Here is a 16,362-nt window from a genome sequence, read left to right as displayed (position 1 = left end):
TGGTGTGTTCGTCTGAGGCCTTTAGCTACTTAGATGGTTTCATTGTGAGTACATGAATGAATGAATAAATGAATGAATGAATGGTTGCATTCTTTCTTTCTTTCTGTATTTGGTGTTTAACGTCGTTTTCAACCTCGAAGGTTATATCGCGACGGGAATGATTGCATAAATGAATGAGTACAATGTGTTCATCGTTACAAATGATATGGAACGAGGGTCAGTAGTTCCGAGAAAAGCTAAAACAACGTGTATCCCAACGTGAATAACACAACTTACTTGTTTTTATTGAACCAATAACAGTTATTGCCGTTAATTAAAAATAAAGTCAGTTGAATTATGTTATTGTAAACACAAATTATGTTTTGGGATTAAATCAGGACAAAAGATTGTTGCGAAAGTAGAGCAGAGTTGCACGAAAGTCTTCATTTTTGCCAAACCTCTCACCACGTTAAAGTTACATCGCCATCTGCCTAAAGAACACAGAGAGTAATCAGACGAAAATACAAATGGATGAACAAGGTTAGATACTGAGAGGCCTAGCTGCGCAGATAAATCAGCATGAAGCCAAGTAAATGTGTATGAAATAAAATTATCACCTAACGGATGAAGATATCATAATCACTGGCCTCACTGTGTGTTGGGCGTGTCTGACATTGTTTGTACAAAATATACGATATTCTTGATAAGTTTCTGTTCAATTTTTGTCCGGAATTTGGGGACAAGCGTACGAATTGTACGTTTCTTTCTGTCAGACCTTCAACTGTATTAAAAAGGCTCGGATAGGGAGGGGCGGAGCGAAGAGGGATAGGCTGTTTGCCATTGCTTTTAAAGAATAAACCTTCTTCCTCTTCGTTCATGGGCTTAGACTCCCACGTTCACTCATGTTTTTAGCACGAGTGGATATTTACGTGTATGACCGTTTTTACCCCGCCATTCAGGGAGCATACGCCGATTTCGGGGGAGGCATGCTGGGTATTTTCGTGTTTCTATAACCCACCAAACTCTGACATGGATTACAGGATTTTTTTCCGTGCGCACTTGGTCTTGTGCTTGCGTATACTGACACACGAAGGGGGTTATGTCACTAGCAGGTCTGCACATAAGTTGACCTGGGAGATCGAAAAAATCTCCACTCTTAACCCACCAGACTTCAGCGACCGGGATTCGAACTCACGATTAGGAGGCTGATGTCTTACCACCACGCCACTGCGCCCGTCGTTAGAACCTATAAAGAAAACTTCGATATCCAAACAGAAGCATTTTTCAAGTGTGGGGTTTTACCAACTCTCTGTTACCACTGTTCTCAGAGTAGAAATCAATAATTACCTTATTATTTCCTTCTTCCCATGTCAGTACCTGACATGTCCTCACATGAGGGATCCGATTTACTCATCATCTCATGTCCAGCAGATAGCTATTTCTGGACATTGTCATTTGTCGTCAGGATCAAAGTTTAAGCTACGAGGGGATTGGTGTACGTACATGTATAGGAGGATTACAGGGGTTCGGTGACTACCGAAGAGCTTAAGGATCTTGCCTGAGGGCATCAGTATAGCTCATTTGCAACACTATGATCCTTCAATGTTCCCTTTATTTCAGATGCTATTGACTTATTGTCATATTTTTCTCTCGAAATCAACTAGAGAAGATGGGCTAATTACAATTATGGGAATAAAACGATTGTTGAGACATTGATGTCAATGATAGCTTCATTAAAATTACTTACAAATCGAACGATTCAGCTCCTCGGCCGCAGCTTGGAAGGTTGGTCACAACCGTTTGCAGCGCACCTTTCATACGTGCAAAGGACGGGTGTCCACAGCGTGAATTGAGTGACATGAGGAATGCTACGTGCTCGCCTGGTGACCCACCATAGCGCGTTGGGCTTTAGAGGAGGGACATTTAGTTGTAGTGTATGAATACCTAATAAACAGGCCCAACCGAAAATTATTGTATTTGAAAAATGCTAAGGGTTTTCTTTCAAGAACAGGTTTAGCATAAAGCACAAGCCACTGAACGGTCGGATTTGAAAACAGATACCCAAAACAAAGTTCCAAGTTGCCTCAAATTGATCTATACATGCGGGCCATTCCGTGATTGTACCCTATTGAGCCCTAAGTTGGTGTCTGTGAAAGCGTAACACCTGTCAGAGGGTCGTTTGACTTTAACTCAGTGTCCGAGAAAAACATGCAATAGAAGAGCAAAATTCAACAACAATGGTTGCCACGTTCACCGTAGCCAGGTAACGAAGTCATGCAAAGAGCGGGTGTCCAAAACCACACGGCGCTTAGGTTAAATGAGAACAAAAACACAAACACGTATCTCATTATTTGTGGTTTTTCTTGGTGTCCGTCCACTACAAAAATCGAACTACATGCGAATGTTTCGTTTTATCGAATATAAAACGCCCCACAGTCTTATTTGTTTAGTTTTCATTCTTCATACATTAAAGCGATATGGACCGAAACGGGTCAGACAAATACATTAAGATTTAAGAAAACGAACGTCAGTGACCTCTACTTTATTAAAGGCACACTCCTTTTCAGTAAACAGTTCGGCTCACCGTCTCAGATACCGCAACACGGTGGCCCAGTGGTAAGGCGTCCGCCCAGTGAGCGGGAGGTCGGCTGGGCGTTAAACAAACAAACAAACAAACAAACAAACAAACAAACAAACAAACGTGGGATAAGACCGTCCCTCCACTTGGACCCAAGTGTTCATGAGAAGGAGTGTGTCTTTAAAAGCCCAATTCTTTCTTTGAGTTCACGAGGTCGTAGCATCCCCCACTGTTTGTATTCAGTGTAAATAATCTGCAGGAGAAAAAAATATTAAACAAACGTGTAACCTTGGAACATTGTTGCATCCAATGTATTGGCAATCTGCTTCAGTGCAGGTTTAAACGGAAACAAGTCGCGTAAGGCGAAAATACAATATTTAGTCAAGTAGCTGTCGAACTCACAGAATGAAACTGACTCGTAGCATCGTCAGTCCACCGCTCATGGCAAAGGCAGTGAAATTGACAAGAAGAGCGGGGTAGTAGTTGCGCTAAGAAGGATAGCACGCTTTTCTGTACCTCTCTTTGTTTTAACTTTCTGAGCGTGTTTTTAATCCAAACATATCATATCCATATATTTTTGGAATCAGGAACCGACAAGGAATAAGATGAAAGTGTTTTTAAATTGATTTCGAAAAAAAAAATTTGATAATAATTTTTATATATTTAATTTTCAGAGCTTGTTTTTAATCCGAATATAACATATTTATATGTTTTTGGAATCAGCAAATGATGGAGAATAAGATAAACGTAAATTTGGATCGTTTTATAAATTTTTATTTTTTTTTACAATTTTCCGATTTTTAATGACCAAAGTCATTAATTAATTTTTAAGCCACCAAGCTGAAATGCAATACCGAACCCCGGGCTTCGTCGAAGATTACTTGACCAAAATTTCAACCAATTTGGTTGAAAAATGAGGGCGTGACAGTGCCGCCTCAACTTTCACGAAAAGCCGGATATGACGTCATCAAAGACATTTATCCAAAAAATGAAAAAAACGTTCGGGGATTTCATACCCAGGAACTCTCATGTCAAATTTCATAAAGATCGGCCCAGTAGTTTAGTCTGAATCGCTCTACACACACACACACACAGACACACAGACACACACACACACACACACACGCACATACACCACGACCCTCGTTTCGATTCCCCCTCGATGTTAAAATATTTAGTCAAAACTTGACTAAATATAAAAAAGAAGGAAAAATGCCCCTTTAAGAAAACATATCGCTCAGAATGCAGCAGGTTTTCCTTAAAAAAACAAAACAAGGAAGATTTGCTACATTTTAAGAATCTGAAAAACCTGCATATAGAAATCATGGCATCTAGTGAAAAGCAAGTCTGCACTCAGTTAAAACGCTGTTTGATAAGACTGAGCCTATTTTGACACTTACTCCGCATACAGTGCAATGTTTTCCTGGCTCCTGAATCATCTGGTGAAACGTGCACGCTGTTTACAGAAAAAATACGGACATGTACGAGATTTGGAATAAAAGATAATATATTAAATTTATAGAAGGAAAGGAGGTCTTGGTAATAGACGATTGAAGAACAAAGGCAAGTACGTAAAAATACGGATTCTAATTGATTTTAGTGCAGTTTTCCGTGTTTTCTTGATCTTTAATGTGGTCGTCTATTGGGTTGATTCGCCCTCTTGATCTTTTAAACGGAGATCTTTTGGATTGACTCGCCCTCTTTTTTTCATTCTGAAAAGTTGCTGGGGGGTAGACACTGGGGAGGTGTGTACCAATCTGGGGCAAGGAAAGTATGTCAGAAAAAATATGACAGATGGGCACAACACTTACCGTATACACGATTCGGCTCGCCATTTCAGATCTGACCTGGCGCTTACAGTGGATAAGAGCATTCCTCCACTTGGTCACATACCAAAAATAAGCTGCCAAACTGCTTTCTGTGCAGGGCGCGGTTGTTATATGAATTAATGGCGGAGATTGACACTTGCATCAGTTAAGATATTAATTCATTAAAGCATTGCCACTGCGCACAGAAAACACCCAAACCCTTGAGTGTTAGTATAACTATGTTTGCGTGGAGGGATGGTCTTGTCCCATTCAAAAGTCTCGCCAGATCGAAGATGACACGCTTAATCGTTTACACGGGAAAGTTCTGAGCCTTAGGGACAATTACGTTCACTTTACGACACAATCAAGAACACACATGTACAAGACCGTTTTGCTTGACCTCCAGTTCTGGTAGCTACGTCTTATCTGTGGGTCAACAGACGTCAGGGGCTACTGGTGTATTTAAATTCCAGGTCAGATTCATTTCAAATTATGCGTATAAGGTTCCTCCAAGCAATATGTCGACATCCGTGGGTTTTTTTTACGATGTTTATTTGGTAGTGGTCAAATATGCTTTTGTCTAAAACACTTTGAGTTTGAATGTGATCGTCATTGCCATGTTTAACCTTGTGTATGATAAATAATTAATTTTCCTGGCTACACAAATGGATAGAAAGTATCACGTGGGTATTACTTAACAAAATGTATGTGGAATATTATCCAGGATTGTTGAAGCATAGAGAGTACATCCTATGTCACTTTGAACACTTTGAATTTACCAGTAAGCCCATAAGTATCTAAAATCCCTACATTCTGGAACACAGTCTGCATCCTGAGAAAAGAACATACGTCAAAGCATGTATGCACACAGTTGAAACACTGGTTGATAAGGCTGGGGAGGTTTCGACACATACTTCCCATACAGCCTTCTGGCTGTGGAATTAACCGATGGAACGTGCTATCCAAATGCACGCTGTTTGCTTAATAAACACGAGGAAAGACGAAGTTCAGAATGAAAAGAAAACATACCAATACTGATATAGGAAATGAGGAGATTGTGATCGTGGATAGAAGAACACAGAAATGCACGTGAGCTACGGATTCTGATTACATTTAATGCCCTTTTGCGTGTTTTTATGATCTTTTGAATGGCGTATCTTTAGGAGTGTCTTTATCCCCGAGTACGCTAGTACTTGGGCTCAACAGACTTTAATCGTGTGTGTGTGTGTGTGTGTGTGTCTGTGTCTGTGTCTGTGTGTGTGTGTGTGTGTGTGTGTGTGTGTGTGTCTCGACTTAACAACTTATTGCTGGAAAACTACTGGGCGCAGTTCGTTCAAAAGTTGATACGCTAACTTGATAATAGATCCGATTGATCGTATTAAAACTTCATAATGTTACCTGGGACCTAAATGCGAAATAATCCACAAAAACGACTTGGCGGTGGGACGAATTCGCACGGAGCAACAGCCAGCCATTGAGCTGATAGAACAGCCGAACGCGTGACACAGTGACGAGAAATATAGCGTCGTAAAAAGCATGCGTATCGCGCGACTGCGGTGGTTTAGAGGTCGCGATTTTGTGTTTTGATTCTTTTCATATTAATTTGTATTTTTTCTTATGGTTTCCTTTGTTTACATATGTTTCAGTCTTTTACCTTCACTTTACATTAAAGAATTTGGTAAAACTACCTGGGGCGTGATAAATGCAATAATCCGCGAGCCAGGACAGTAAAAGAACTTCGTGGACCACCAAGTTCACCAGTTATGAAGAGGGTCGGCAGTATATTTTTCACTGTGATCAAATAAAAGAGAAAGGCCAGACTGGTCACCACGCACATCCTTGGCTCGCATGCAATGTAGTTATTTGGCAAAGGGAATGCCTGTAATTCACACAGAGCAATCACTTGGTCTTAAACGTGCACAAGACAAAAACTTTCATACTGGGGGAGCGAGCCAGTCTGAAGAGTACTCGGGTCCAGCGCGAGCGTTTTTTTATTTGTATTCACTAGTTTGTGTATAACAGAAAAGTCGATCCTTAGTGGAAGACAGAGTACAATGGTCGACTTTGCTGAAATTATCGCCCTTGGCGCCGCGCGGTGTCGCCTCGGTAATTTGGGGCCAGGCGCTTGAGTGACGCACTGCCATTTTGGTACACCCCAGGCAGCAGAGAAATATGCCTAGCATATGACAAACATATGACATGGCATGTGGAAATCATATAGTAAAACCATATGTCAGTCATAGATAAATTGCAAATGGTTTTGGAATGGCTACCATATGGTTTTTAGGTGAAAATGACATGTCAGAAACACTAGTTTTCCACATCACAAGTGACATTGTCATATGGAAACCTCATTTACACCACATTACAAGTGACACTGACATATGAAAATCATTTGTTTGCCATATTACAAATGACATTGGCATATGCAAATTACATGTTTGCCATGAAACAAATGATATTGTTTGCTATATGTCATATGTTTACTGTATGAATGACATGTCTTCGTCATATGTTTGACCGATACTTCGAACCTCACAGACACACACTCAATCACACATTTTCACAACAAAAGACATAACAACAGTCTGAAGATCATACTTTATATTCAATATCATAATAATAAGCCAACTTGTATCTTTTCTCCGTAAGGAATCAATGAAACAAAGTCACAGCAGGAATAAGACTCCCAAGTCAACCAAACACACACACATTAAGGGAAAAAAAGGCTTTAAAGTATAGTTTAAAAAACTAAAACAAAAAATAGTACTTCCTCCAAAAAGGCTCTGTAGTGAACCCATGACTATCGCATCACTTCAGGGTTGGACCTTGAGTGTGTGTGGTGAATAACCATCGAAGCACTGGGAATGTAATCTCTGCAGTATGATTTAAAGACAAGTTCTGGATTGAGAAGAATTAATCTGCTTTAAAATTTGGTTTCGGGATCATATGTTATCTTAAGATAATCAGTCATACACTCTGAATGTGGGTCAAGGTTTGTCACTCTTCAGCTTTCTGGATGATGCACAGGGGTGGTGTCTTGGACAGAACTTCTCCCCCATCGCCAGAGTTTAGCACCACCGACTGTGCCGAAACAGATATCCCTGATCACGAAGATGTGTAAGCTTGATCGGCTGACATCTTGCAAGACATTGTTACATGAGGCATGGTACCTGGAAAAAAAAGAGAGAAAATAAAACCTGATAGAATGAAGTGTAGCCAGAGGAAAATGTTTACCATTTGACAGTGTAAAATTGTATGACTGGGGGACACTACATTCTTTAACTGAGATTTTTCGCCGCTTACTGATTGGTTAGCTGTAGCAAAACTAACGCCAAACTGCTCTTATCGCATTAGGAGGTAGCTCCGATAGCTGCACTGGCCTTCAAAGTCTGACAAGAATCGTCGCTTAAAACAAGTTTGAGCGTTTGCGCTGTTCACAAGGGCAGCAATTTTGATTTGATTTGACGCTGACTAAAATTGTTTCAAAGTAGGGGGAAAGTTGGTACAAAGTCTGCCATATAAACAAAACTTAAGTCACAACCTGACTCACCAAAGAGAAAATAACAAATTGAAGGTGGGAGAGAGAGAAATCTTGAAGTTGAACAGTTATTGATTTATAAGGCTAAGTGATATATGAATGGTTACTTACCTCCACTCAAAAAGCAAGGTCTTGTTTGTAGTTCAGAGTATGTTTGACCTGACCAAAGCTGTTCATTACTGCCACCCTGAAAAGATATCACAGAAATAATTAATGCTTGATGAAGACATATGCAATTGCAAAAAACTCTTACCAAAAAAAACCATTCAGGTTACAGAACTAAAAATAAATCCTCTGAATAATAAAACTGAGAAAATTGAGCCTATTAGTATTACTATGAGTATGGCTGGGGGACACTACATTCTTTTACATTTGATAAAAAAAAATTTTTAAATGAATAAAATCTTTGAGAGAATTAATTTGACAGTTAAGGTTCATAGAGACTGGTCTATTATGTTTCCTCAAATTATATGGCATAACTCTCACACACACACAAAGAAAAAAAGGTGAAAAGGGTGGGAGCGAGCTGACAGTCACTCAAAAACTGCACTGAAAGGAGTTGAAATGATTTGATGAATAATCACACCGACACAAAACTATATCCCTGCCTAGATTTTCAGATCATCTGAAAACATTTAAGTGCTGTTCACATGACAGACGAGCAAACAACTTTCCCCCGACTCAAAGTCGTTTGAAAATACCTCCTGGGTTGTCGGCAAAAAGTCAGCCATGTGAACGGCTCCAGCAATTTACAAACAATTAAGGTAAGACTTAGCAGCGACTCCAAAAACTGCTGGACTTGGCCATGGAATAACAAAGATATTCCGCAGACTTGTCTTATCGCCGCTTACTGATTGGTTTATAGCTATAGCAAAACTATCGCCAAACTGCTCTTACTGCATTGGGAGGTAGCTCCGATAGCTGCACTGGTATTCAAAGTCGGACAAGAATCGTCGCTTAAAACAAGTTTGAGCGTTTGCGCTGTTCACAAGGGCAGCAATTTTGATTTGATTTGGCGCTGACTAAAATTGTTTCAAAGTAGGGGGAAAGTTGGTACAAAGTCTGCCATGTGAACAAAACTTAAGTCACAACCTGACTCACCAAAGAAAAAAGAAAAAATTGAGGGTGGGAGAGAGAGAAATCCTGAAGTTGAACAGTTATTGATTTATAAGGCTAAGTGATATATGAATGGTTACTTACCTCCACTCAAAAAGCAAGGTCTTGTTTGTAGTTCAGAGTATGTTTGACCTGACCAAAGCTGTTCTATTACTGCCACCCTGAAAAGATATCACAGAAATAATTAATGCTTGATGAAGACATATGCAATTGCATAAAAACTCTTACCAAAAATAACACCATTCAGGTTACAGAACTAAAAATAAATCCTCTGAATAACAAGAAGAGCAAACGCTCGATCGAGTCACTTTCGCAGTTCTGAATATTATATGAGGCATCAGATGGACAGGAAGAAATTGCTATTCACAACACAATGAGTCACGTTCACATAAAATTTGAGCCCGGTCACTTTTATAGTTTCCGAGAAAAGCCCAACGTTAAGTTGTGTGTTGCCGAACAGAAAAGGCTAGTTATCTCCCTTGTTTTTCTGATAACGTTCGTAAAAGGCTACAGATGTAAATACTTTGATGTAAAGAATAATCCTACAAAGTTTCAATCACATCCGATGAACTTTGTCAAAGATATAAAATGTCTAATTTTTCCTTTGACGCTGACCTGTGACCTTGAAAAAGGTCAAAGGTCAACGAAACCATCGTTAAAGTGTAGAGGTCATTGGAGGTCACGACTAAACAAAATATGAGCCCGATCGCTTTGATAGTTTCCGAGAAAAGTTTGTCAAAGATATAAAATGTCTAATTTTTCCTTTGACGCTGACCTGTGACCTTGAAAAAGGTCAAAGGTCAACGAAACCATCGTTAAAGTGTAGAGGTCATTGGAGGTCACGACTAAACAAAATATGAGCCCGATCGCTTTGATAGTTTCCGAGAAAAGTCCAACGTTAAGGTGGTGTCTACGGACGGACGTCCGGCCCGGACGGCCGGACAGACTAACACTGACCGATTACATAGAGTCACTTTTTCTCAAGTGACTCAATAAAACTGAGAAAATTGAGCCTATTACTATGAGTATGGCTGGGGGACACTACATTCTTTTACATTTGATAAATTTTTTTTTTTTTAAATGAATAAAATCTTTGAGAGAATTTGACAGTTAAGGTTCATAGAGACTGGTCTATTATGTTTTCTGAAATTACTGAGCATAACTCTTACACACACACAAAGAAAAAAAGGCGAAAAGGGTAGGAGCAAGCTGACAGTCACTCAAAAACTGCACTGAAAGGAGTTGAAATAAATTGATGAGTAATCACACCGACACAAAACTATATCCCTGCCTAGATTTTCAGATCATCTGAAAACATTTAAGTGCTGTTCACATGACAGACGAGCAAACAACTTTCCCCCGACTCAAAGTCGTTTGAAAATACCTCCTGGGTTGTCGGCAAAAAGTCAGCCATGTGAACGGCTCCAGCAATTTACAAACAATTAAGGTAAGACTTAGCAGCGACTCCAAAAACTGCTGGACTTGGCCATGGAATATCAAAGATATTCCGCAGACTTTTCTCATCGTCGCTTACTGATTGGTTTATAGCTATAGCAAAACTATCGCCAAACTGCTCTTACTGCATTGGGAGGTAGCTCCGATAGCTGCACTGGTATTCAAAGTCGGACAAGAATCGTCGCTTAAAACAAGTTTGAGCGTTTTTGCTGTTCACAAGGGCAGCAATTTTGATTTGATTTGGCGCTGACTAAAATTGTTTCAAAGTAGGGGGAAAGTTGGTACAAAGTCTGCCATGTCAACAAAACTTAAGTCACAACCTGATTCACCAAAGAAAAAAGAAAATATTGAGGTTGGGAGAGAGAGAAATCTTGAAGTTGAACAGTTATTGATTGATAAGGCTAAGTGATATATGAATGGTTACTTACCTCCACTCAAAAAGCAAGGTCTTGTTTGTAGTTCAGAGTATGTGTGACCTGACCAAAGCTGTTCATTACTGCCACCCTGAAAAGATATCACAGAAATAATTAATGCTTGATGAAGACATATGCAATTGCAAAAAACTCTTACCAAAAAAACCCATTCAGGTTACACAACTAAAAATAAATCCTCTGAATAATAAAACTGAGAAAATCGAGCCTATTACTATGAGTATGGCTTTACATTCTTTTACATTTGATGAATTTTTTTTTTAAATGAATAAAATCTTTGAGAGAATTTGACAGTTAAGGTTCATAGAGACTGGTCTATTATGTTTTCTCAAATTACTGAGCATAACTCTCACACACACACAAAGAAGAAAAGGGTAGGAGCGAGCTGACAGTCACTCAAAAACTGCACTGAAAGGAGTTGAAATAAATTGATGAATAATCACACCGACACAAAACTATATCCCTGCCTAGATTTTCAGATCATCTGAAAACATTTAAGTGCTGTTCACATGACAGACGAGCAAACAACTTTCACCCCGACTCGAAGTCGTTTGAAAATACCTCCTGGGTTGTCGGCAAAAAGTCAGCCATGTGAACGGCTCCAGCAATTTAGAAACAATTAAGGTAAGACTTAGCAGCGACTCCAAAAACTGCTGGACTTGGCCATGGAATAACAAAGATATTCCGCAGACTTTTCTTATCGGCGCTTACTGATTGGTTTATAGCTATAGCAAAACTATCGCCAAACTGCTCTTACTGCATTAGGAGGTAGCTCCGATAGCTGCACTGGTATTCAAAGTCGGACAAGAATCGTCGCTTAAAACAAGTTTGAGCGTTTTTGCTGTTCACAAGGGCAGCAATTTTGATTTGATTTGGCGCTGACTAAAATTGTTTCAAAGTAGGGGGAAAGTTGGTACAAAGTCTGCCATATAAACAAAACTTAAGTCACAACCTGACTCACCAAAGAAAAAAGAAAAAATTGAGGGTGGGAGAGAGAGAAATCTTGAAGTTGAACAGTTATTGATTTATAAGGTTAAGTGATATGTGAATGGTTACTTACCTCCACTCAAAAAGCAAGGTCTTGTTTGTAGTTCAGAGTATGTTTGACCTGACCAAAGCTGTTCTATTACTGCCACCCTGAAAAGATATCACAGAAATAATTAATGCTTGATGAAGACATATGCAAATGCAAAAAAACTCTTACCAAAAAAAACACCATTCAGGTTACAGAACTAAAAATAAATCCTCTGAATAATATTAAGAAAACTGAGAAAATTGAGCCTATTACTATGAGTATGGCTGGGGGACACTACATTCTTTTACATTTGATGAATATTTTTTTTAAATGAATAAAATCTTTGAGAGAATTTGACAGTTAAGGTTCATAGGGACTGGTCTATTATGTTTTCTCAAATTACTGAGCATAACTCTCACACACACACAAAGAAAAAAAGGTGAAAAGGGTAGGAGCGAGCTGACAGTCACTCAAAAACTGCACTGAAAGGAGTTGAAATAAATTGATGAATAATCACACCGACACAAAACTATATCCCTGCCTAGATTTTCAGATCATCTAAAAACATTTAAGTGCTGTTCACATGACAGACGAGCAAACAACTTTCCCCCGACTTGAAGTCGTTTGAAAATACCTCTTGGGTTGTCGGCAAAAAGTCAGCCATGTGAACGGCTCCAGCAATTTACAAACAATTAAGGTAAGACTTAGCAGCGACTCCAAAAACTGCTGGACTTGGCCATGGAATAACAAAGATATTCCGCAGACTTTTCTTATCGCCGCTTACTGATTGGTTTATAGCTATAGCAAAACTATCGCCAAACTGCTCTTACTGCATTAGGAGGTAGCTCCGATAGCTGCACTGGTATTCAAAGTCGGACAAGAATCGTCGCTTAAAACAAGTTTGAGCGTTTTTGCTGTTCACAAGGGCAGCAATTTTGATTTGATTTGGCGCTGACTAAAATTGTTTCAAAGTAGGGGGAAAGTTGATACAAAGTCTGCCATGTCAACAAAACTTAAGTCACAACCTGATTCACCAAAGAAAAAAATTGAGGTTGGGAGAGAGAGAAATCTTGAAGTTGAACAGTTATTGATTGATAAGGCTAAGTGATATATGAATGGTTACTTACCTCCACTCAAAAAGCAAGGTCTTGTTTGTAGTTCAGAGTATGTTTGACCTGACCAAAGCTGTTCTATTACTGCCACCCTGAAAAGATATCACAGAAATAATTAATGCTTGATGAAGACATATGCAAATGCAAAAAAACTCTTACAAAAAAAAACACCATTCAGGTTACAGAACTAAAAATAAATCCTCTGAATAATAAAACTGAGAAAATTGAGCCTATTACTATGAGTATGGCTGGGGGACACTACATTCTTTTACATTTGATGAATTTTTTTTTAAATGAATAAAATCTTTGAGAGAATTTGACAGTTAAGGTTCATAGAGACTGGTCTATTATGTTTTCTGAAATTACTGAGCATAACTCTTACACACACACAAAGAAAAAAAGGCGAAAAGGGTAGGAGCAAGCTGACAGTCACTCAAAAACTGCACTGAAAGGAGTTGAAATAAATTAATGAATAATCACACCGACACAAAACTATATCCCTGCCTAGATTTTCAGATCATCTGAAAACATTTAAGTGCTGTTCACATGACAGACGAGCAAACAACTTTCCCCCGACTCGAAGTCGTTTGAAAATACCTCCTGGGTTGTCGGCAAAAAGTCAGCCATGTGAACGGCTCCAGCAATTTACAAACAATTAAGGTAAGACTTAGCAGCGACTCCAAAAACTGCTGGACTTGGCCATGGAATAACAAAGATATTCCGCAGACTTTTCTTATCGGCGCTTACTGATTGGTTTATAGCTATAGCAAAACTATCGCCAAACTGCTCTTACTGCATTAGGAGGTAGCTCCGATAGCTGCACTGGTATTCAAAGTCGGACAAGAATCGTCGCTTAAAACAAGTTTGAGCGTTTTTGCTGTTCACAAGGGCAGCAATTTTGATTTGATTTGGCGCTGACTAAAATTGTTTCAAAGTAGGGGGAAAGTTGGTACAAAGTCTGCCATATAAACAAAACTTAAGTCACAACCTGACTCACCAAAGAAAAAAGAAAAAATTGAGGGTGGGAGAGAGAGAAATCTTGAAGTTGAACAGTTATTGATTTATAAGGCTAAGTGATATATGACTTGGAATAAAAGGCCGTGAAAGGTGAATGCTCGCCTAATAGGCTTGAGGTTTACTGGCCGATGTGAATGCGTTATATATTGTGTGTAACAAATGTCTGTTTGTCTGTCTGTCTGTCTGTAAAAAATTCCATTTCAAACGGCAGAAATTAATTAATATGTAAAGCGCGGAGAGCACAGTTAATTGTGGTTCGCGCTATATAAGCTCTCAAAATAATACTAATAATATATGAACGGTTACTTACCTCCACTCAAAAAGCAAGGTCTTGTTTGTAGTTCAGAGTATGTTTGACCTGACCAAAGCTGTTCATTACTGCCACCCTGAAAAGATATCACAGAAATAATTAATGCTTGATGAAGACATGCAATTGCAAAAAAACAAATTTGGAATGTATAATTATCAGATTAGGAACCAGACGTTTACCAAGAGACAGGAACTTGATTAGTGCTAAATGAGAATATACAAAATTGCCATCCAATTCGGGGGTCACATTACACATACATTTGTTTACTTCAACACAAAATCCGGTTGGTTGAATTTTGTCATCGTATGTAATGTAGATCAGCTCGCGAATAAAATACCTTTTCAATCACTATCAACATAGTCTCTTTTGTTTGAGAATATGAAAAGCTGAGTCTCATCTACTTGTGAACAATGTTTCAAACTGATTGGATTATATTTGAAGAGAACGGTAAGACGTGTTGTTATTTAGCAACCTCCCCGATTTTTGTTGAAGTATGTGACCAGCGAATCGGAGCATTTTCACACTTTTACAACTCCTAAAAAACAAACCACACCATCAATCAACATCATGTTTTTGGAAACGTTAGTTGACTCATACCTTTTTCAGACAAAACAAACTTGGATGAATAGAACAGTGTTCTTCTAGGCAAAAACAAAAAGGCGAACAAAAACACCGAGAAAGTCAGAGTGTGTCTGCGAGCCCCCCTCATCAGTCATCAAATTCAAAACCAAATTGTTCCTTCCGTTAATTCACTTAGTTCTTCGTGAGACAATCAATCTTCATTTCAGAATGAAAGACAAGGCTTACCTTACATCCAATAAGCAACTCAAAATACAAGGCAAGAAGATAAAAGGGTAAAAAACGCCGACACGACCGGTACATACATAAATATTGCGCCAACCGGAAATGCGGTCATTAACAAGGGAAATAACTGAAAGATATTGCTCTTTGCAGTTGTTATTGTCTCCCTTAAAAGAAACGGCTCACTGATTTAAACATTATTTTAAGATGAGTGTAAATGCTCAGTTGACAAAAAAACAAAACTTCAGCAACTTTTTTCTATCAAATAAAAAAAATTGAACATTGGCATTTTTTTTTTTTATCAAATAAACACAAAAAATGCTGAAAACAAATTTTATGATATTTTTTTTTTTTAATTAACAAAAATATTTGATTAAACTTAAAATATATTCTTTGAACCCAAACTGTCTGATAATAACTTTAAAAATAACCGAATAAAGGTTTTAATGCAATTAAAATTCTAAATAAAAAAAAAATTAACCAAGAAGAATAACCCCAGGCAGCTCATTTTTAACCAAAATTAAAGTAAATATAGGTATAACAAATAAACTTAAAATAAAAAAAGTATTTCATAAAGAACAAGCATAAATGCACCGTAATAAATTAGGAAAACAAAGATTGCAATCACCTTTTCAAATCCATGCTTGCTATACACTGCGTGGTGAAATCATTTCGACTGCGACAATCTGCGTAAAAGTTGGCGAAATGTAAGGCGCGCAGAGCGAAGGTGTCACGCATTCCCGCATGAAAAGGCAAAAAACCGCATGCAGGATCATGCTGGCTGGAGACGCTCGTCTGATAAAATATAGTCAAACTCAGACTGACAGCAAACTTTGGCTGGTTGCAAAAAGTATCACATTCATTTTTGCAAAACAACAAATGGCATTGAAACTAATTTCGAACAAAAATTAATGTTTTTTTCTTTTTTTACACACACTCAAAACCTTATTTGGAGGGTTTAGACGCACTCAACAACAAAAATGTCATACAATACCTTGTCCCATATTCAGATTTTTCAATTGTCATTTTTGTAACTAATATACAATAATTCGCAAAATAAATACCATAATTGTTCACAAACAAAAGCTTTAACATAATTCTGCTTTAAAAAGTAGAGTAGCTGACCGCGCCAGCAAGAATCCAGCTGGCTATGATATGCCGCTGGTCATGGTCAGATCATGTGAGACATGACAAATTGT

The 16,362-nt window shown here is 38.5% G+C and overlaps 1 long non-coding RNA gene across 4 annotated transcripts; it reads right to left on the bottom strand.

The window, feature by feature from the left end:
• Window positions 1-6,954: 6,954 nt before the first annotated feature.
• Window positions 6,955-15,975, bottom strand: LOC138960897 (uncharacterized). Of its 4 annotated transcripts, XR_011454091.1 has the most exons (8): window positions 15,170-15,424; window positions 14,363-14,438; window positions 13,051-13,127; window positions 11,969-12,045; window positions 10,906-10,981; window positions 9,107-9,183; window positions 8,018-8,093; window positions 6,955-7,538 (listed from the first exon to the last, which is right to left on the bottom strand). It is a non-coding gene; the product is annotated as an uncharacterized lncRNA (long non-coding RNA). The 4 variants fall into 4 exon arrangements; XR_011454093.1 differs by lacking the exons at window positions 10,906-10,981; window positions 15,170-15,424 and adding an exon at window positions 15,792-15,975; XR_011454092.1 differs by lacking the exon at window positions 10,906-10,981 and having other exon boundaries at window positions 15,247-15,416.
• Window positions 15,976-16,362: the final 387 nt, after the last annotated feature.

Source organism: Littorina saxatilis, linkage group LG3 (genome assembly GCF_037325665.1).
Source record: "Littorina saxatilis isolate snail1 linkage group LG3, US_GU_Lsax_2.0, whole genome shotgun sequence".
In the NCBI taxonomy this organism is placed as follows: domain Eukaryota; kingdom Metazoa; phylum Mollusca; class Gastropoda; order Littorinimorpha; family Littorinidae; genus Littorina; species Littorina saxatilis.
The sequence above is the reverse complement of the archived record's forward strand: the minus strand, read 5'-3'. Positions and strand labels throughout refer to the sequence as shown.